The sequence below is a fragment of the Protopterus annectens genome, chromosome 4.part1, assembly GCF_019279795.1.
Source record: "Protopterus annectens isolate FY-2018-M chromosome 4.part1, PAN1.0, whole genome shotgun sequence".
NCBI lineage: Eukaryota > Metazoa > Chordata > Ceratodontiformes > Protopteridae > Protopterus > Protopterus annectens.
The window spans coordinates 421,577,830-421,600,606 of record NC_056734.1 but is presented as its reverse complement, the minus strand read 5'-3'; the positions used below and the strand labels follow the sequence as shown (position 1 = coordinate 421,600,606).

Genomic DNA, 22,777 nt, shown 5'->3' with positions numbered 1-22,777 from the left:
TACAGTTTAAAATATAATGTGATGGAACATCCATTTTATGACTAAAGTAGACCAACAGAAGGAAGTAGAGGAAACGTTGCAAAATCCAGTATCTTGATCTGGAGGAGTTACATCTAACATGTTTTTATGATGCTTTGTTATAATTTAAACCATGTGCTTCACAATGTCAAACCTAATAAAGCAGTAATATTTTTAACTGTAGTCTGTTGGGATTACTTACTTTAAACCATTTTATGGAATTAAATTTGTTGAGCCATACATTTAGAAACAGTTTTGCTACTTTTCCTTAGACTGTACCACTGCATATAAACTGTATTTGTACACAATTTTTCTGTGGATGCATTTGCACTCACAGAGCTCTGTTGTCACTGTTAAACAATTTTTCTTCTTTGTTTCATAAACTGCTTCAATAGATAAACAGTTCATGTTGTTTACTGCCATATTATTCAATGAATTTGGGGATACTGACATAGGGTACATGACCATATATGGGTATATACTTCTTACCTTGTTTGGTTATGAGCAGGATGCACTGCACATCAAAAGACTTATGTAGTCTGATTATTATGGGATGTCTGTTCTGCTCATTATAGTACCAAATCATGATGTCTGTATAAAGACTACTGAACATAGTTGTGGGAGTCATTAAAAGGTTTTCCCTGAAAAGAATCTGAATCCTCTTTTTCACATTGGCAGGGATCTTTGCTTTAATTTTAAAAAAAAGTGTCCTATCATAACATTCCTAGAAAGTTAAGTGTCATCCCCTCTCTATCACTTCTCAGCTTTTCTGTAACTAGAAAGGTGCACGTTTTAAATGTCTGTCCTATAAAGAAAGCATCTAGCTCATTTTCGTCACTTTGTAGATGACAAACATTATATTTGGCATGGTATTAATATTGAAACAATGGACCTTTGTTTGGATTTGCTGTGTTTAAACTATACGTACTTTGTGGTAAATGTTGACTTACATCAGATATCTGTTTTTTGGTGTACAGATCTGTACAGACTCCACAAGCATTTCTTTTTACAGTATATTGATAAGAAAAACACTGAAGTAATTTTGCATTTACACTGTTCTTTTACTGTATTTCAAGATTCCTTTTATTTAAATATCTGCTAAAAGTCGTGGCTAAGATTTATTTCTTACATGGAATCTTAAATATGCCCAGGTTCCCCGTAAAACAAAATCTTTTCTTCATTTGCGGTATAAATCTAATGCAAATGTGTTAACAAGAGAAATGGACACTTAGACAGCAGTGCTCATAAGACAAGGATATGCATAACTGTAGCTGGTGGTGTACATGAAAATAGATGACCAATGCCATTCTTATTAAATGGTCAGTGAATAATCTAACCCTGTTAATCACTACCACAATGTGAGCTGAATAACATGCTCTTTTTGTATGTCTTCATATTTCCTGCTCTGGAGAAATTATCTTTCTTGGATCCATTTTTTTCCTCCTAAACAGCTTTGTAAATCCCTACTTAATTATTGCCAGGAACTGGAACTTGGTTAATATATCATCACAAAAACAGAAAAGCCAGTGTGAAGTACAAGAACACAAATACACATCAGTTATTCTGGAAATGTTGGAAGTATTTAACGTAACATATTCCTTTCTTTACCTCCACCCAGATGATTTCTGCTTTTGTTTTTATTCCAAATTATATAAGTTTTGGTAAAATACATTTTTTTCCAGCTTTCCAACCACCTTTCTTTAACATTACTCAGTTGTTCTGCACTTAGTACATTGTTTTCAGACCACTCACAGTTAAAACTTCCTATGGACTTGACATAACTTGACATGTCATCTCTGAAGGCTTGGAATTTGACCCTTAATGCCTTTATTCTCAGCTATGATGTTCTTGATTTTATTAACAAACGGCTAAGTAGCTTCTTAGAAGTGAAGACATACTTAAAGCCATACATCTACTCAGACTTTTCATGCAGACTTTCGTTGTCCCTCTTTAACATCATAACTTATGAGTTATTTTATTGCCAGTTCTTATTTAGCAATGAATCTTTTATATAAGATAAGAACATTAGAAGCACATTTTATACACATTGTGGTCCTATCATTAAAAATAACTTCTCCCTGGTCTGAAGGTCTGCTCTGAAGATAGTTTGACTTATCTTTTGATCACTCTTTTCAATTAATTTGAACAGACGACATCCCTATTGCAAATTTTCTGAATGGAAGCAAACGCCCTCTAAATACTTAGCATTTGTAGTTCAGGTTTAGAAACCTTCCATTTATATTTCTTGTCACAAGTTTTCACATCTATGTTAGAGAAACTATATAACATTTCTATAAATGAACCATGTCTTCCTAACCTAGAAACCCTTATAAACTATTTGGATACCCCTAGTATGTATATATATATATATATATATATATATATATATATATATATATATATATATATGGATCCCCATCAGATTATCAAAGTTTCAGAACTTCGAAAGTCATATGGTTGGGACCATATGATCGATGTTTTGAAACTTTGAATGTTTTGAATAGAGATTGTGGTGCCACGTGGAACAGGAAATTTACCCTTTTCCATAATGTAGTGCTTTCTTGGAGTTGGTATATTTAATTAGCAGGGGATGGGGGGGGGCACAGGGGGGGCTTGCCTCCCTGCAAAAACATTAAAAATGGAATTTTTTTGGTTCTTTATTTTTTTTTTTAATGTTCAAAGTTGTGAAACTTTGATCATATGGTCTCAGCCATATGAATTTCGAAGTTTCAGAACTTCAATAATCTCACATAGATCCATGTATATATATCTATATATATATATATATATATATATATATATATATATATATATATGTGTGTATGTGTGTGTGTGTGTGTATATTTCCAGTGTCCAGAAGGTGGCATTCGTCATATCTTATCGGTTATAGAACTATTCTCGATTTTCAAAGAATGGATTAAGCGCTTAGGAAATTAAAATATTTCTTTTGTGTTGATTTTACCCATATATATCTGTTCTTCACAGCATCCATATTGTTACTTATCTCAAGTAACTAGTCATTAGTTATAATCCAAATAATCTTGATTATAATAGTAGTAACATTGCTAAATGCTGATGTAGAATGTAACAAAACATAAGTGTATTTCTCTTTAAATTCTTCATGTCATCGCTTCTAAAAAAAATAACAGCCTCTACAATAACTTACTTAAATTCATATGATTTCCCAGATCTTTTAGAATATCCTGTCATAAATTATCAGCTTCCAAAATCATGGTGGGTTTAAATTTCTAGATTTCTACTAGTATTGACTCATTTCGAAATCTTTTAAACTTCTTAAACTTCTTTTTCTGCCTAAGTATAATAATGCATGGTACAAGTTATGGGGACATGTTCATTACCTTCAGAATATAAATATGCTTAGATTTTTCATTTACTTGAGTTTCATACCTTATGCTTAATAAATTACCATTAAATTTTATCAAGCATTTTCAAAGCTTGGAGAAGGAAGTAGTGTTTTCTGAAATAGATACATTTATTCAAACTATTGCTCTTAATCTAATTATTTGTATAGAGCCAAAATAATTGACAGAGTTTTCACATCTTAAGCTAATTATAAAAGCTGACTTCTTTGTCACAATGTTGAATTATGTCAAGAAATTTACCATTACTGCAACTTGCTATTAGAATCATTAACCACACGCCATATGATGTTTGTTTATAGCAGTTTTAACAAGGTAGGCAACAGTATTTTATGAAACTTAAATAGGTATTACCTTCTTATAAACCAGTACCTGTGTTGTGTATATTCTTTATTAAATCCAGTTACAAAGATTCCCCCCTTTTCCTCTTCCTAATGGAAGAACTCTGACCTTGTTTTCTTGTGAAATAGTATGAGGTTATATCTGTGGAATTTGGCTATTTGGGGTATTCTCTTTAAGAAAATATTATATACTCAATTCATGATAGTTTATAATGCTTATTTTCCAAGCATTGCTGCAGTTTGCTTAGCATGTAAAAATCCAAATACTGATATTTAATACATCTTTTGGTATTGACATGTTCACAATTTCTTGTCCCAAATCAACATTAGAGATAGTCTGGCAGTTTGACTTGGCAACATGATGTATAAAATGTCAACTTGAATAAGTCAAAAAGGGACAATGATTTCATTATTGTTAGTGTCACTGCTAGTAAAATTCATTATTACTAAACAATGGACCTCCCATTATGATACATCTTTGACAGAATTCTCCTACTTTGTGCAAAAATCCCTTAATAGCTGTAACATTTCCTACACATTTAAGAATAAATTTGATGATTGGAGAGGCACCTGGAAACTCTTATTCCATATTGTTTATATTCCATAATTCTTCTCCCAGTTGTATCTTTTTGTATACTTGCATATTTATTATGGCTACCTAGTGTCTTCTGTTTATGCAAAATGTATGTTATGTGAGTTACTGCTGTGGTGGTGTAGCGGTAGCATTGTTGCCTCACAGCAAGAGGTTCTCCCGTTCGATTCTTGGCTGGAGTGCGGGGAGTGCCTTCTGTCTGGAGTCTGCATGTCCTCCCCGTGGTTGGGTGGTGTTCGAAAGACATGCGTAAATAGGTGCGCCTTCATTGAAGGTTGGATGTCGAGCTGGCACTTCGGCATTCATGAAAATCTACTGCCAGTCATTAGTGGACCGGAGTTCCGCTGTGGCGACCCCTAACCAGAAAAAGCCGAAAGACAAACAACAAAGTATGTTATGTGAGTTTGCCATATTGAATATTCTTATTTTGTTTTGACCACCTGTGACAATGTTTTCTATTCAAAACATCATTGCATCTTGTGTACTTTAAAAATGTACTTGCGTTATTGTTTTATATGCTTTGTATATATTATTTGATTAGGACATGTTTCTTTTATGTGTATAAAAGAAATGTGTTCAGTAAAAATATTTTTTACAAAAAAAAAAGTTCAGTGTAAGAGATGCCATCCATAATGAATGAATGAATGAAATGGAATATCCTGAGTAGCCAGCTGGTTCATGTGGTTTAAGATACCTTTGACCAAACTTTAATAGATAATGTGTTAATCACTGAAGTACCCATATATTTTTTTAAGAGGGGAAATCAAAAAAGATAGTAGAAGCAGAATATAGGCATGTGAACAGAATGAGACAAAAATGGTCAGATGCACCCTTTATTGTATGCAGACGGTAAAAATTCTAAAATGGCTGATATGAATACCATTGATATCAATAGCCGACAAAACTGGGTAAGGACCCATCAATAATAGTATATTAGCAGTCCGATATGCTAAAATCATAACCAAGCATCTTCAGTCATTGCTTCTGCACCTCACATGTTGGACTGTGCAGAATTAATTAAGGGATGATCAAACACATCTCATTTAAGAGCCCTTATTAAGTGTAGCCAAAAATCAACTGATGTTTTGCATAACATCTGTAGCTGTTTTTACAGATTTCAAGAAGGCATCTGTTTCCCTTCAGTGGAGCTATATTTGATCTACATTTCAAAAACTAAGTTTTCTCCAGTCATCATAGGGGCTACCCAGGCCCTGTACCACTAACCATTTGCCATATTCTTAGCAGAGTCTGTGTTTGCCCATTTTTTCCTTGCTTAGAAGCATTAAACAGCGCTGTTCCTGGTATCCTGTTGTGTTACTTTTAGTTACTGATCTAATGGTTCAATTTATAAGATAGTCTCCACACATAAATGGGTGAAAATTTCTTAAGATACAATGTATGGTGTTACTATTTTCACAATTGTCTTGTTTTAATGAAATACACTATCGATATACTTGTGGTTAATAAATTGTTAAACAAATGTCAGTGTTTGTCGTGGCTAAAGACAAAAATGTTCTAAAGCAGAAATCCTCCCTCACTCCCTCACAACCAAGCTTGATTGGTAAAAGGGTGAGAAATAGGAAAAGAAAATTTGTAGGAACCAGCACAAAAGAAAAAAGGAAAGGGAAAGGATGAACGGAATGGAAAAACAATTTAGCAAGAATACTTAGAAAAGAAAAGGACAATTGTAGAATAGCAGCCATAAATGTAAATAGCATGAATGGCTTTCTTAGAAGATTAAGTATTTTGGAATTATACAAATATAATTGTTTTAGAAGATATAGATTTTTTAAATGAAGATCCAAGAGTACAGACAGAAAGATTATTGGGAGGTAATGTAATACAGAATTTGGGAAGAGAAACTTGTACAGGTATATGTATTTTATGCAAAGATTCAGTTAAAATATTACATGTGACTTCAGTTATAATGGGTAGATTAACAATTTTAGTTGTAAGATGAAAAGAACAGGTGTATAGACTACTGAGCTTTATGCATATGTTGCAAGTAAAGAAAGAGAAAATATGTTTGAAAAAATGTGGATTACAGTAAACATGAATATTACAATTGTAGGGGATTTTAATTGTGATTTCAGAACAAAGAAAAAAGGGTGGGGATATTACTAAAATGTTAGAGGTAATTAGAGATGGCAAATTTAGTATATGGAGATCCAATAAATAGACATATAGTAAAGGGGAGCATAAAACAGAAATTGATTATTTCTTGATATCTTCAGGGACTGAGGTAAGAGAAGGCGGTATAATAGAAACAGGGTTTTCGGATATGTTGCCATTTGGATAGAGATTAATTATAAAGAAGATTATATAAAAATAGGAAAAGGAATAAAGAGAATTAATGAAAAAATGGGGATATAAAAGGAAAAATGATAGGAATGAAGCTTTGGAATGATCACATTGGTATGAGAGACTGCAAAAAGGTGGCCTGAATGGTGGATAGTATTTAAAGAAAAATGTAAGAAATGTTACATAGCATGGCACTTAGTATGGAAACACAAACAGATTATGGTAAGTTAAGGGATGAGACATTCTGTATCATAGAAAGAAATTATACATAATATTTTATTAAAGAAAAAGAAACATACAAGATGAATTAAGAGAACATTAAACTCTTATATGAACAAAGATTTTTTTTTTGCAAGGAAGATAGGAAGACATGTGTCTGTATTTAAGTACAATGGCTAAGGGGGTATTGGTATAATGAGAAAAATGAAAGATGTAGCAGGAGAAATGCAGAGTAAACAAGAAAAAGTAATGGAAATAGTGGTAGAGTATATAAAAATGTTTAAAGAAAAAAGAAAGAAAGAAACAGTGGAAGGTAGAGATGCTTTCAGAACAGGATAGTAAGGAACTAGAAGTAGAAATATGTCTAGAAGAAACCGACAGCATATTAGCTTCAGTCAATATAGAATGGCAGGAGGACCTGATGGAATAGAATGTCAAATGTATAAAGATATGTTACTCTAAAAAATGCTTTTTAGAAGTATTGAATGAATGGGTAAAAGAAGGATTTACATTTAAAGAATGATGCAGTGGTATTTTAAAGTTTATATTGAAAAAAGGGGATAGAAAGGAAATACAGAATTGGACACCAGTGGTATTAAATAATACAGACTATAATTATTTTATGAAAAATATACAGAAAAGAATGGAAGGTAAAATTCATAAAATAATAGGGGAAGTGATATATAGTATCAAAGGGAAAGGAAGTCAGAAGTTATTAATGATGGTTAGAGAATTAGTAGATGATTGTATATGCAAGAAAGAACAAATGAAAATAATTATAGGTGACCCAAGCAAGGGTTTTGATTCTATACAACACAAAATATTATGGGAAGTATTTCAGTCTTACAATATTGGTGTGTGTGTGTGTGTGTGTGTGTGTGTGTGTGTGTGTGTGTGTGTGTGTGTGTGTGTGTGTCTTTCGGCTTTTCCTGGTTAGGGGTCGCCACAGCGGAACTCTGGTCCGCTAATGATTGGCAGTAGATTTTTACGTGCTGAGTTGCCAGCTCTGATGCACAACCTTCAACGAAGGTACGCCCATTCATGCATGTCTCCACACAGAAGACGCTCTAGCTGAGAATTGAACAGGACAACGTCTTACTGTGAGGCGACAACGCTACCGCAGCACCACCACAGCAGTTCTCTTAAAATATTAGTACTAAGGCAAAAAATCTCTGTACTACTGCGTATGCATATAATAAAATAAAGATCCTTAGCAGAACGAATAAAAGAACATGTGAGAGACATAAGAAATAATAAAATTCTCAGTCCTGTAGCTGAACACTTTAATAAAGAACATAAAGGTGAAATAAAAACTATGAAAGTAACAGTGCTGGAGCAAGTAACATTACAATATGGTAATGTAGAGCTATTAAAATATGTATTAAGACGGAAGGAGTCTATTTTAATAATGAAATATGACACACTTATACCTAAGGGTATGAACAAAGAATGCAATTGGCAAAGTTTTATATAATGTTTTTTAACTTTAAGAAGAGAATTGAATAATTGTTGTAATTTGATTGTTAATTGATTAATAGAAATTGTATAAATAAGATGTTTTTTAACAAAGAAAGTTTTTACTCTGTAAAGGCTACGACCGAGGCGCTAAGAGAAGTGTGTTGTTTGATTAAAAGTGCATTTGGAAAGTAGAGCTGTTTTTCACTGGTCGTTTTGTGTTGGTTGTTATAGCAATTCATCAGTAAAATATCGAGTGGTTACATTAATAAAATAAAGGTCTTAGTAAATGGGTGGTTAAGTCAGGATGTAAATATTAAGAGGGTTATAAGGCAAGGGTGTCATTAAATAGCTTCATTTTTGTACTGGTAATGAATGCAATATTAACTTGTATAAATCAAGATATGAAAAAAAGCTTATATTACTATGGAGAATATGTAATTACTTATTATGTTAGCCTATGCAGACAACATCATACTTTTTGCCAAAATGGGAAAGGAATGGTAATAGTATTGAACTATTTAAATGAATGTTTAAATGCCATAGGTTTATATTTAAACACAAAAAAAAGTAAAGGTCTGGGGTATAATAGGAAGATATGAGAAATTGTATTTAATATGGAAGAGATAATAGTTTTGAGAGTACACTTTGGAAAACAAGAAATAAGAAGTTTACAATGGAAGATGATCGAGAAAATGAGAAGCTTGTGTATGTTTTGGAGAACATTTAGGTTAGCATGTAAGAAAAAGGTTTGTTTAATAAATTCAATATTATTGGCAAAATGGCATACCTAGCTAGTGTATTTGGGTTACCTTCAGAATATGAAAAAGAGATGTGTATTATTGCATTTTCATTTATATGTGGTTCCAGGCTTAACCCTGTTAAAAGAGGCACTTTATATGTTGGGATAGAGGAGGAGGGTATAGGATTAATCAGTCCCGTGGTATATGCGGCTTCATTGAATCTGTATAAAGTCCTTAAGAGAATGAAAGATAATAACTAACTAGAATATTAAAACAAAAATATGAGAAAGAATGGAAGTTAGTACTAAGCAGTTATGTGATTCATTGCAAAAAACAAAAACAAAAAAAAAACACATGCTCTATTTTGAAACATATTAAGAACAGTATTGGGGCCACTCTATTTTTTCTGTCCTTTGTGGATATAACTACAGAAAGTGAATTTTGTTTATGAACAAAACTGACATTTGCAAACTGGTGAATATAATTACTTCCACAAATGACGCAAAAATACTTCCAAGTTTGTTTAACAGTACATGGTGGAATAACAGCAGTGTGTCCTTTGGTTCCATTGAATACTGTCAGATATGGGAAGAAAGCTAATTACTTCAAGTACAGAGTTAATGGAGAAGCATTATAGGTAGGCAGTGGTATAAACATGTAGGGATCATTACAAACAGTAACCTTTGATCTTTGGGTGCAGTGGAAGTCATGAATTAATGAAAGCATTGTTGACTAACACAGTTAATACTCGAAAATATGATGAGTAAATCTTAGAAAATGATTGGTCCTTTTGTACCTCAGTGATCAGGCCTATAACAGAATGGAGAGCTGAATCCTGCAGCCTTAATGCAAGCTGCATGATGACTAAAAAAATAATTAGAGATTCTTAATAAAGAGGATAGAGGGTCTAGAAATCATGGACTACTCTGGCGGACTACAGGAACTATCTGTCTCCTGTGTAGCCCATAAACATTTTTGAAGGGAATTGTGTTTCACGAACAAAGCCATATTTGACCCGAATCTATGGAAAGCATAATCTTAGAATATAAAACAAGATGAGCCACCATGAGCTCTAGTAAATGCTTGCTTAAAACTAGAATGTAACACAAACAACAGTACATATCCATTCTCCAGTAATTTCTCAAGCTTCCTAAATTACCAACTGCAACTAGGTTAAGCATCTTAATCACAGTAATTAAAAGCAGCATTGATGAATATATGGTTAAACAGAAAATCCACTCTGGCATAATATCTGTCATTGTTTCACAGACTAATATAAGACTGACACCAAAAGTTATGAACTAGTATATTTCTGTTTTCATGAAGCTGGTGTACTGTACCTTGAAGTTACCCAACACCAACAATGTATTGACATATTTTTACTGCTGGCTTTGCTATACTACATTATTTGCTATTTTTCTGTCATCACTTTTTAGGTCCTCTTTTTTGCTGTTGTGCAGGTCTCCTCCTTAAAAGGGACTTCTCATTGGTATGCCCAGAGGGGACCACACAGTTTGCAAACTGATTAGTTAAAGTTAAAGAGAATTTAAGTTGAGAAACCAGAATTAGCAAGATAGTAAGGCTGCAAAACACTTTTAAAAAACTGCAGGATACCATGACTCAGAGGGCCCGTAAAAGCCAGGGCGTTGTCATATATGTAGGTCAGTTTATTATTTTATTTTATTTTTATTTAGTTACTGATATTTGTTTACCACAGAAGTCCAGTGGGCCATAAAGAGCCCATTTTCAGTGAAGGAGTGGGGAGAAAAGCTCCAGGACAAAATAACAGTATAAAAATATGTTTAGAAAGTATTATAATCAGCAAAAAAGCAAAGAAAAAAAATCCAGAGTATCCACAGGATCAGATTAAAATGAGCAAATAAATGCATGTTTAGAAAGTATCATGACATAATCAGCAAAAAAATAGAATTAATCCACAGGAGCAAATTAAAAATGGGTAAAATCCACCAGAATCAGGTAGACAAATGGCACAGAATTTGTGCCTCTAGTAGTAAAATTGAGGATAATATACAGATGAGAGCAGAATGAATACAGACTATCAATGGCAATTCACAGTGACAAAGAGGTTAAGGTTAATAGCAGGAGGGAAACAAATTAATATAATCGCAGTCAATAAGAGTGCAGAGACAGCTAATTTTAGGCATTTTCTATTACAGATATAGTGCAAGAGATAGAGTGGTTAGAGAGGCTAGATAGTGTAGGCACAATACAGGGGAGTTAGATTAACTAGAAAACATAGAAGCAAGGCTGAGACTGATAGAGAGAGAGTCAAGTAATGGCTTCACGGGTGATAGGAGGTGCATTAGTGCAGTTACATATGCAGTTAGAAAGGAGATGATAGCTCTGAAGTTAGAGGGATGTTGTTCTCTGTGTATAGAGGAGGGCTTATTCCATAATCTGGCAATGATACAGGAGTGTAGGAGGTTTCCTGCAGATAGGTTTGGTTTATGAATTTGAAGTAAGTGTTGGTGTTCTGATTATAGAGGCCTAAGAGGGGAGTAGGGGGCAAGTAAGGAACTGCTAGCAGGGCAGTCTAATGGTTTATGGATAAGTTTATGTGAGGTGGTTAGTTGTATGAGTAATAGGTAATGAGGGAATTCTAGCCATTGTAGTTTCCGTAGGGCTATGCAGTGATGGGAGGAGTGGCGACTGCCTGTAGCAGATTTGGCAATCTTGTTGTAGCTAAACTCTAGTTTTAGTTTCAGGGAAGACTGTAAGTTAATTAACAATAGTGCATGATAGGTTAAAGATGGTAGTAAGTAGGTGAGGGCGAGAGCTTGTTTAGTTGGTAAGGAGAGATAACTGTTATACCTGTATAGTAGTCCTAGTTTTTTGTATGTTTTGTTGATATTTGATTGAACGTGCAGGTCGAACCTTAGGTGTTCATATATTATGACTCCTAATAATTTAGTATTGACTACTAATTCAATTTTTGTAGAGTTTAGTGAGATTATATTAAAACCTTCTTTATTGAGAATTTTAATATACGTATTGGGAAGGGAGAAGTAATAAGTTTAAGTTTGTGAAACGCTGACGTTTACAGTGTCAGAAAATTTTGTGACAGGTACAGTACGATGTTCATTACTTCAGTTGGAGCACATCCATTTATTTATTTATTTATTTAATATTTTGATAATTTGTTAACTGCATTAGACCATGAGACACAAACGCCTCTTTTCAGGGCTGACTCAGAGCACTCTGTTGTTAAGTGCATTACTCACAGTCACATATGATGTAAGTGGTGCAGGGTTTGATTCCCTCCGCTTCCATTGCCTTACTGTGTGACACTGACAAGTCAATTAACCAGATACCACTCCCAGGATAAGTCTGAAGAAAGTCTGTGGTAATCAGTGCTCTACCCCGAAAAGCAAATACAAATAAAATAAACAGGGACTGAGGACTCAAACTCAGGGCTGCATGATGAAGTTCATTAGCATCTTGTAGCCTTAAGAATCTGCAGTAAGCTCCCTGGTGTAAGTAGCAATGCTCAGAAATTCTGCACTACCTGTGGTTAGATTCTGATCACCATCCTCTTCAGTGAGGTCACAGACTGATTACCCTCATGAGTGGCTGAGATTGTTGTCTAATTATTCTCCCAAATTGCTGGGATTACTTCTGGATTGCCCACTTGGACTTCTCTTCCTTGAAGTACTTTATGCATTTTTTGGACACTTTTGACAATGGTGTGCGATAAATCATATGACTTTTCCTGTCATAGATCTCTTCTGATCTGGGATGTCTCACTCAGAGTGTCCTCATGTCATTGAAATACATAATGAAATTTGTAGCTTACTGTTATGTGGAAAGCCCAGGGAAATTAAAGTATGTATTAACAGGCAAGTTCGGTGGTGGTGCTGCAGTAGCGTTGTCGCCTCATAGTGACGTTGTCCCGTTCAATTCTCAGCTAGAGCATCTTCTGTGTGGAGGCATATGTGAATGGGGCGTGCCTTTGTTGAAGGTTGTGCATCAGGGCTGGTAACCCGGTACGTAAAAATCCACTACCAATCATTAGCGGACCGGAGTTCCGCTGTGGCGACCCCTAACCGGGAAAAGCCGAAAGACCCAAAATTAACAGGCAAGTTCATTATGTTTCCTTCTGTTAAACAGTACAGTTATGTGGTGGTAATCTATCAGCTCAATATCACATGTGGAAGATCCTTATAACTTGCTTAGTTGACAAAATGTCATTTTCTTATTTGTTAATTTATCTTTCACACTTTTTAGTTACATCCAAGCTTGCCAGAGCAATGGGAAATATAATATTTTTAAGTAATGGTCAATTTACTGTAATCAACCAGTGTGATTTTTGGTAGGTGAGAGGAAACCAGGAGACACGGAGAAAACCTGCTGAGACACTGGCAGGACATGTAGACTTCATATAGGTAGTCATCAGACATGATAACTGAACCACAGCTTCTGGAGTCACGGAGCAGAGACCACTGAACAACCATGCTTCCTAAACTTGAACTTATTTCCAGGCTTTGAGATACTTGAAAACAAGTTGGTATAATCAGAATTTTATGCTATTTTGTTACTTTGAAAAGTCACTATACATACCCTGTCAAAGTATTGTAAAACACACAGGGCTGTTTTTTATATTAACAAAAACAGAGTTTGTATATTGAAGTTCGCACTTTTTGCTTAGATGACAAACAAAGGTAATAAAAGAGGAGCTTAACTGACAATGAAAATTATGGATAAGAGGAGTCACTTTCAATAATTCAGGCTGGTTGCAGGTAAACATAGTTAGCTCCCACAGTATATATGGCCTTAGTGACCACATTATGGATGGAGCTGATGCTTCTGCCATGGTATGGAACACTGGTAAGGTCAAGTCTGGAATACTGTGGTGAGTGTGAGTGGGTCTTTATCAGAGTATTGAAGTTTCAAAACTTCAAACATCATACGGCCACGACCATGTGATCGAAATTTTGTACCCCCCCACACCTCCTGCTAATTAAATATACCAACTCTGAGATCACACTACAGATAGTTTCCCTTTCTGTGCTGTATGGCGATCTCCAACATTCGAAGTTTCAAAACTTCAATCATATGATCTCAGCCATATGATGTTCAAAGTTTTTAAATTTTAATAATCTGATAGGGACCCTTGTGAGCATCCCTGCCTAAAGATGAGCAGTAGCAACTTGGGAGGCATCAACATGCTAGGTGAGGGAACAATAGAAAGAGGGACAATTGTGTTGTACATTGTAGAAAAAAGTACGACAAAGGATGTTTCGTCAGATTAAGGAATATATACAATAATGGCCTTTCATTCTGTCTTCACTTCTAGTGATACAGTGGTGGTTTGAGCAGGTATTTTTTCATCCAGAGAGTAGGTGGCATCATGGAATACACTAGCCGGAATTTTATAACACTATAAGCTTAGTAGATTTCTTTATGAAGAAAAAATAGATCACTAGAAGGTTGTAGTATTGTTCAGATGGAATAGTTAAAGTGCATTGGTCATATTTCTCACTTACCTTTTGTACCATGGAATGTGGCACCAGCTTTTTACCCCATCACTATACATGCAGTGATCTGTTTTATAGTAAAATCCCTTTAAAGCTAAATTTTGCTGTGTTGACATTAGGGTAATCACCTATCCCTTTTTAAGCAGGCAGTCCATTTGTGGGCAGTTGCGTCCTGTGTGTTTGGGGGGGTCATGAAATTTAGCAAGCATTCTGTGATTTAAGGGCAAGAAGTATTTTCTAACCTTTCTCTTATTGCTGTATAAAGCCAATATTCTTTATCTGAAACACCTTAGTATGGTACAAAACAATACATACAACTCAAATTCTACAAAACATGAGCTTTATTTTGGCAAAAAAAGTGATGCCTGGTCTTCTGTACTGGTTCTGGGCGTAGTTTGTCCTGAAAAATGCAATTTTTCTGTACAAAAGTATCACTTTGGGCATCTTAAAAGGTGGCAACATTAGTTGGCATCACCAAGACTTTCAGTGAACTTTGCGGTTAATGACATCAGCATAGAGATACCACATGATGTGTGCACAGACTTCAGCTGGATCTGCCATCCTACAAGTGCAGGGGTGTGCCCATTAAAGTCTCTATGCTACCTCTATACTGTACTCCTGGGTCACATACCTCTGCTGTTTTGTCACTCTTGGCACTATGTAGTTTTCTAAGTTAGTAGTGGTAGAAAGTATGCATTTATGTTATAAGTTCAAGGAAAATTTCTAAAGAAGTCTTGAGCAAAGAACGAATGAAAGCACCAAAATCTTTGAATAAATAAATCAAGCATTATCAGATAGTTACAGTGTGTTTATTAGTTTATTAGAGGTTTCTTCACATTGCAATACTGTGTTTTGGAGTTTACAAAATGTGAGAAAGTAAAGACAGAAGTGTTAAAAAGTGTTTGAATATTGTTCCACAGAATTATGAAAATGAACAGGTCCAACATAAAACCCTGGTTGGTACTTAGGAATTGAACACTTAATAGAATGAAATCTGAAAATGTTTCTGAGGCACCTAAAACACTAAAACTGGGACATAAGCTGGTCTGTTAGAAAGTAATGCTGAGAATTAATAAGCAGTATGCTTAACATAAACTATTCACAGGTTCTGATTATAATGTTTTGTCTAAGGATGCATTTAAAGCATTGGGTCTCATAGGTATTGAACAGATACCTGTGAATACATTGTTAATATATTTTGGTTACCTTATGCACCCATTAGTCAGAAACTGCGGACAAGTGAGTACAAAAATCGAACGTACAAAACCCTTCTTTCAGATCATGTCATTTAAAGACATGAACTGTAATATCTGTGAGCCATTTGGATTTTGAGACACCAGGAATCATAACATAAATTCATATGTAAAATCAGAATACAGTCACACTGATACAGACAACTGTCAGATACTAAGTTGGACCTTAACAATGTTATCCCCAATGACTATATTGCTAATTTTATAAGCAGAGGAAATATGACAATAGACTGTCACAAGAAAATAAAATCTGAGGGTATGCCAGCAGTGCATTTTCAAAACAAAATACCAAATAGCTCTCAAGAATAATGTAGAGTAATGGCAAAAGTGAATGGAAAGTTTGGTTATCATTAAGAAGCAGATATGGCCAGCAAAAATAGGTGAAAAGTATGTTGGTATAAAGGATGTCAATATTTGTATTTGTATTTAACTACAGATCTGAATAGAGTGATTAAAAGAGAGAGAGAAGGCATTACAAACAGCATATACTTGACGATTTGATGCCAACAATGCCAGTTGCTTAATTTTTCACATTGATATGTAATAACCAAGGTTTTTGGTAAATGTAAGTAAATGGAGTGAATTGTGTACTTTTAATATGCCACTGAGAAGGAACAGATTCTTTTTTAATTCTGTTTTGGTATTTCATCAGCACAAGACTTACTCCCAAGTGCTGTAAATTGATAATTGAAGGTGTGTGAGGTTGTGTGAACTTAATGGATGATGAATTAATGGGGGATAGTTTAGGCATAAAAAAGTATATGACAAGACACTTGTACAGCTGCTGGATAGCTTCAGACAACATAAAAGAAAATGTAAAAATAAGAGTTACAGGAATGAAATACATAGGTTATACTCTAATATCAGAGGAAATTAAACTTGATACAGAAAAGTTCTGAGCAATAGTGCAAACACCAGGGCCAGAAGACAAGGATACATTAAAGAGGTTTTAAAAGTGTTGTATTATCTTGCACAGTAAGTTACTTAAGTCTATAAGAAAGCTGTTATAGCATGATATAGCCTGGGAATAGATCTGTGAACAGAAAGAGAGTTTTCAGATGCTCAGTAAACTAATTAAAGAGTAAACACCAGGGCGAAAAAGCGAGAATGCATTTCAGAGATTCTTAAAAAATATGTATTATTTTGTGATGTTTGCATCTAATATATCTAAGATACCTAAGTCTGTCACAAAGCTGTTAAAGCAAGCTGAGCCTGGAAATAGATCTGTGAACAGAAAGAGAGTTTTGAGATACTCAGTAAATTAAATATGCTCCAACAAAAAATATTAAATTGTAAGTCAGTTGTGTTGCATGTAATGACAGTTAACATGGTGTAGGAGTTCTGGCCCTACAGCAGAATGGACTAATTGTCTCAGGTCAAGAGCATTTAGAGATGCACAAGAGATGCAGGCTCAGAAAAGAAACTGTTAGCAATAGTGTATTGATGTGAGAAACTCTATGAATATATGCCTGGTAAAGAAGTTCAGGAAGAGATGGACTGCTAAAGATTCCAAAGCATATTTAGAAAGTCTTCATGCAACACACCTCTCAGATTACACATTTACAGAGGTGTGAGCTGAAAATGAAATGCAAAAAAAAAAAAAAACAAAAAAAAAAAAACCAGCAGCTACACATAACTGAAATGCTGAATAGTGCATACTTACTGGCAAAGTATGAAACATTGGTAGAAGGAGAACTTAATTATTTGGGTAATACCACAGTTCCTGGTAATGGGAGAAAAGTTAAAGAATGTCAGAGATGTACCAATGTTGACTTAGAAATGTAGCTGCTGAAAGAAGTTACTGTAAAAGGATGGTCTAAGCAAAAGTCATTGGTAAGAAGAGAAATGTAGTATTGTTTTTCAAGGAAGAAATAAACTGAGTGTCAGAGTTTGATGTTCAAAGGTAAGAAAATAATAGTTCCCAATCAGCCGAGCAAACAGACAATTAAGAGGACACGTGCATCACATCTGGGAAAGAAATGTACAAAGTAAGATAAAGAGATGTATTGTATTGATCAGGAACGTCTTCTCAGATATAACAGGTAGAGCAGAGCAGCATTGTCTGAACTGTATGTCATAACAACAATCCATAAAGAGAAATACTGCCATGCCCTGCCATGTTGTAACTACTTTTGTGCTCCATGTTATGTAGCATTGCACAGACCCATACTGCAGTACATCATAAGATGTATTGTTGCTTCCAAAGTAGGCCTTCAGTAGTCCAAGCACTCTTTTAATAATGGTATTTGACTGCAGCAGTGTGGTATTGTACACCATCATTGCCATGGTTTGCGGGCTGCAGATGAAGTCATCAGTCTTGGTTCCAAGGAGTATGCATCACCTGCAACACATAACAGTGGACATCATTATGAGTGGTCTAGTAGATATGTTCATGTGGCCACACCGCCAGGGACTCTGTAGGTTTGAGTGTGTACACCTACCATCTAGATGAATTCACCTCAACAAAATCTAGTATAGCTTGCACTTGTGACAGATGTGGGAATCATGGGAACTGCCTAGATGACACACAGGTACATAGTACATAAAACTCTATGCACTGCATACAGCTTGGCAGTTGATGGCATGGAAGACCTTCAGCTTGATATACTAAATGCCATGTGGAGCAGCTGGGACCCTGATTGCAGTGTCAATGCATTCATTGGCCCACAGAATTTCAGGGGAAACAGGGTATGCCAAAGAATACCTGCCTAGAGGTGTTTCTTTCCTCCCATGTCCATGGAATCCAAATATGCCTCTCCACATGTTGTAGCATCATATCAAGAAAATGGTGTAGGGTCCATGAGGCTGATGGTTTCAAAGTGCTACTGTGTCCCCTGTTTGACAGTAAAAGGTTCCTATAGCAAAGCTGGTTAATTCTACATAAACATTTTTGTCCATTGGGATAGGCAGTACAGGCAAATAGATTGGATACAGTAATCTAAACTAAAAAAGACAAAAAAGAGAAAATATATAACTATAGAGTGTGCAGGATCTATTTAGGGAATTTTTTATCTGTGTAATTGGAATATCTCCCACCCCCCTTTATTTTTCTCTCACTCTCTCTCTCTGTATATATACATACATATATATATATATATATATATATATATATATATATATATAGTGTGCATGTATGCATACATATGTGTGTGTATGCAGTGCCTGGGCTTCAGAAAGGCTTACTGCAATGTGGAAGCCTTAACTCTGAAGGTTTCCACATCACAGTTAGTCTGAGCTATAGACCCTTCTCCCACCATGGTTTTACCCTGTAAGTGGCTGTAGTATGGACAGCAGTCTTGCTGGTGAAGCTGCATGGAAATGCAATTCAGGGGACTGGCTAAAGCAGATTAGCCTTGTACAGTGTTCTAGAGATGGTGGCAGCAGCAGAATAATTTGGCAGACTGCTTTAGAGAACTTCTCTGCTGAGATAATTTCTTGTGGGGATGAAGAAGTGTACACCCTCTTAGTAATGAACATCCATTCACAGACTTGTGAATGGTAGTTATTGTGGAGCTGTGGGGATGCATATGTGTGTGTGTGTGTGTGTGTGTGTGTGTGTGTGTGTGTGTGTGTGTGTGTGTGTGTGTGTGTGTGTGTGTGAGAGAGAGAGCATGCATGTGTTCTCCCTCTTTCTCTGTGTGTATATACATATATATATATATATATATATATATATATATATATATATATATGTGTATATATATATATATATATATATATAGAGAGAGAGAGAGAGAGCATATGGTTTACTACAGGTTCATATATCATGAGTTGCTGAAAAATAGCAACATACTTATAAATTACTGAAATGAGACCAAATCTGGTATGTTATATGGCACCAGAAAAGGTTGTACTACAATTTGTAGTAAGTTTGGGAGGGGGGGGCAGAGAAGCCTACCCCCTTGTACAGACCTTTGAAAAATCACCTCACATCTTCATGAATTTCTAACTGATCTACCCAAAAGAAAAGAACAAACATATAATAATCACCACCCTTTTATTTCTAACACTTTTTCATTAACATTTATAATACTGAGCTTTTGTAATATATAACATTAATGCCTTATTTTTTTTTACTCTTCACATAACTAATGCAACTCTTTTATAGTGCTTACATACAGGTGTTAAAGCCAAAATCCTCATACAGATGTCATTTACTATGTTTGACAAGCAACTCTAATGTAGTTACTGTGTATGCAATTAACTGCTGCATTTTCACCTATACTTTGTGAAATACTGATGTCACTGTGTAAATGCTGTTTATATACATTTTTGTACATTTTATTCAGGCTTTGTTCTGATGTTCATCGTATTTCACTGTTGCAGTTATTACACTTGGGTTATCCTGCTGGCAGGCTACCCGCAGTCGGCCTAAATTCCAAAGTCTTGGTCCGGCGGCGGTTGCTGTCGCCTCTTCCCTGACGTCAGTGTGCCAGGGGTATAAAAGATGCAGCCAACGCCATTTTCTTCAGTCTTTCTTGCCGCGCAGTGCCCGAAGCAAAAGCAGTTCACAAGTGCCAATCGGCCGACTCCTGAGATTTTCAAAAAATGAATTTCAGATCCGAAGTCTTCATTAAAGCTAAGTACCCCATTGGGGAAACTTTTTTCTTGCTCCAGACCGATGTCAGAAAAAGTTAACAGTTGTATTTCTTGTGAGAAGCATATACCTCATAAGGATTTTTATTCTTACTGTATTCCTTGCCTAGGCCCTGATCACAACGTTGCTAGCTGTCGGTTTTGTGTTAGATTTAACCAATGCACTATTAAGAGTTGGTACGATTTTGCCTTTCATTACTTTGGCCGAAGATTCAATTATATAACGCCGTATGAACAGCTGACGAAAAAGCGCAAGGAAAAAGAAAAGGACAGGCATCTGAGGTCCAAAACTGATGACAAGGCTTCCGCTAAGCCAGTCGCCGGTTCTCGGTGAGGCGCTTTCGCAGCCCCTGACACCCGCTACCTCAGAGCCACAGGCCGCTGCCAACTCCCACGTGGAGCCAACTAGGCCTCCGGATACTCAAGGTATTGAACACTCGGAAACTATTCCCTGAGATGGGTCCGGAGCCGCTGAGCAGGCATCGGCTTCTGAGGGTGTTTTCAGACCTACACAGTTATATGTAAAGCCTGCCTGAGCTTCAAAAGCAAAGAATAAAGCAGCTCTAAAGACAAAGAAACAAGTACAGCATTCTCCTGGACAGACTTCCATGCCTAAAAAACAGATGCTCAAAATGGCTGGAGATCTAATTACCTTGATCAGGGGTTCCCATCCCCCTCCTGATAAGAGGCCTAGGCAAGAGACAGAATATGAATCTTCAGATCAGGTTTCCATTTCTTGTGACTCCTCTTCTGAACAGGAATACTCTCTTCTTCCCTATGAAGATTCTGATGCTGAAGAATCTATCCCTTCAGCCTCTCCTCCTGAGGATTATTCTTTTGGGGAAACCGTGCATACCATGAGGGAGCACTTCCACTGGGAGAGCCAAGACTATTCAGAATCAAAGAAAAGGCTTAGAGATTTTCTTTTACTACCTCAGCACAGGCCTCTTGCTATTAGTCTTGTGTTAGACATTGTAGATGATGTATTTTCAGAATCCGACCTTTCCCCTGACTCTTTACCCCCTGCCCCTGTTAAACCTGACAGATACTACAGGGTTCCAGATTCACATAAATGTCTTTATAAAAACCCTGCTGCTGACCCAGAAACTATTTCTCAGGGTCCCAAAGGGGTCAAGGCTTCCACTGCAAAATCCCTATCCCCTCTGACAGGGATTCAAGGGCACTAGACAGGTGGGGGAAAAAGGTTTACACTTCTGCTACTTTGGCTGTGAGGGCTTTAAATTGTCAATTTCATATGCTTAAATATCAGCAATACTTAATGTCACTACTTAAACAGAAAATGTTGACAAATTCTGATTGTGTAGAAAATAAGGAAATGCAGGATTTATTGCATACAACTGAACAAGTGGGAAAACATACATTGCAATGTGGTTTCGATTCTCTGGAGGCCTCGTACAGGGCCGCAGTTATGGGTTCTGTCATTAGGAGGCATGCTTGGTTAAAGGAACAGAATCTGCCTGATCATGTTAAAGCAAAATTATTAGATGACCAAAAACAAAGCACCACAGCAATCCACAGTACACAGAAAAACACATAAAACCACTTATCTGTTACTTAAATACAATTAAATAAATGCCCACAACCAATAGAATAGGTAGGTTAATTAATTACATAGTAGTAAATATAAAACAAATATCCCATCTACATAGTGGATAGCAATATATATAATTGAAATTATTAAAACATGGTCATAATTTTTATAATGAACAATTGTTAATGAATGAATAAATAATGGGTACTACCTCCCACATGATGTTCTGATATATAAATAAATTTGATGTCATGTTCAAAATTTTCACTATACTAGATTGACCATCATAAGTGTGGTAAAATAACCTGAAACAAATCCCTCTTTAGGCCCACCCCAATGAATGTGTTCACTTACAACTTACCTTTTCTCCCCTCAAGGACTTCATCTTTATGTCCTCAAAAATACTTTTTTTTAGCCTCTTCTTTAGACATGAACATCTTGTACAAGGTATCACATTCCTTAATAAAGTTCATCAGATCAGATCCTACATATATTCGGACTAGTTGTCCTACACTTTTCTGATTTTTTTCTGATGAAGCGAAAATGCAAAAATGCAAATAAAATAAATTGTTTTCTTCTATCTCCTTTCTATGTTGTGTGGAAACAAATGTGTCATCAGCCTTGATAATATTGACATCCAAGTAAAAAGTATCTCTAGTATCCTTGTGAATTGTTGAATTGGAGGATTTATATTTGCCACATTTATATATCCATCAAACAAATCCAATCCTTTGTACCTTTCAAAAAAAACATAGATCATCAATAAACAATAGTACTGTACAAAAGTTGTCATTAATAAGAGAATCTGCATCTCCCAGTATGCCATAAGGAC

General features: G+C 35.5%; 1 protein-coding gene across 1 annotated transcript in view; it reads left to right on the top strand.

Annotated features, from left to right (window-relative positions):
• The window catches only part of FNDC3B (fibronectin type III domain containing 3B), a 2,611,550-nt gene that overhangs the window by 1,669,804 nt on the left and 918,969 nt on the right, over positions 1–22,777 (top strand). The gene's annotated exons all lie outside the window — the stretch shown is intronic.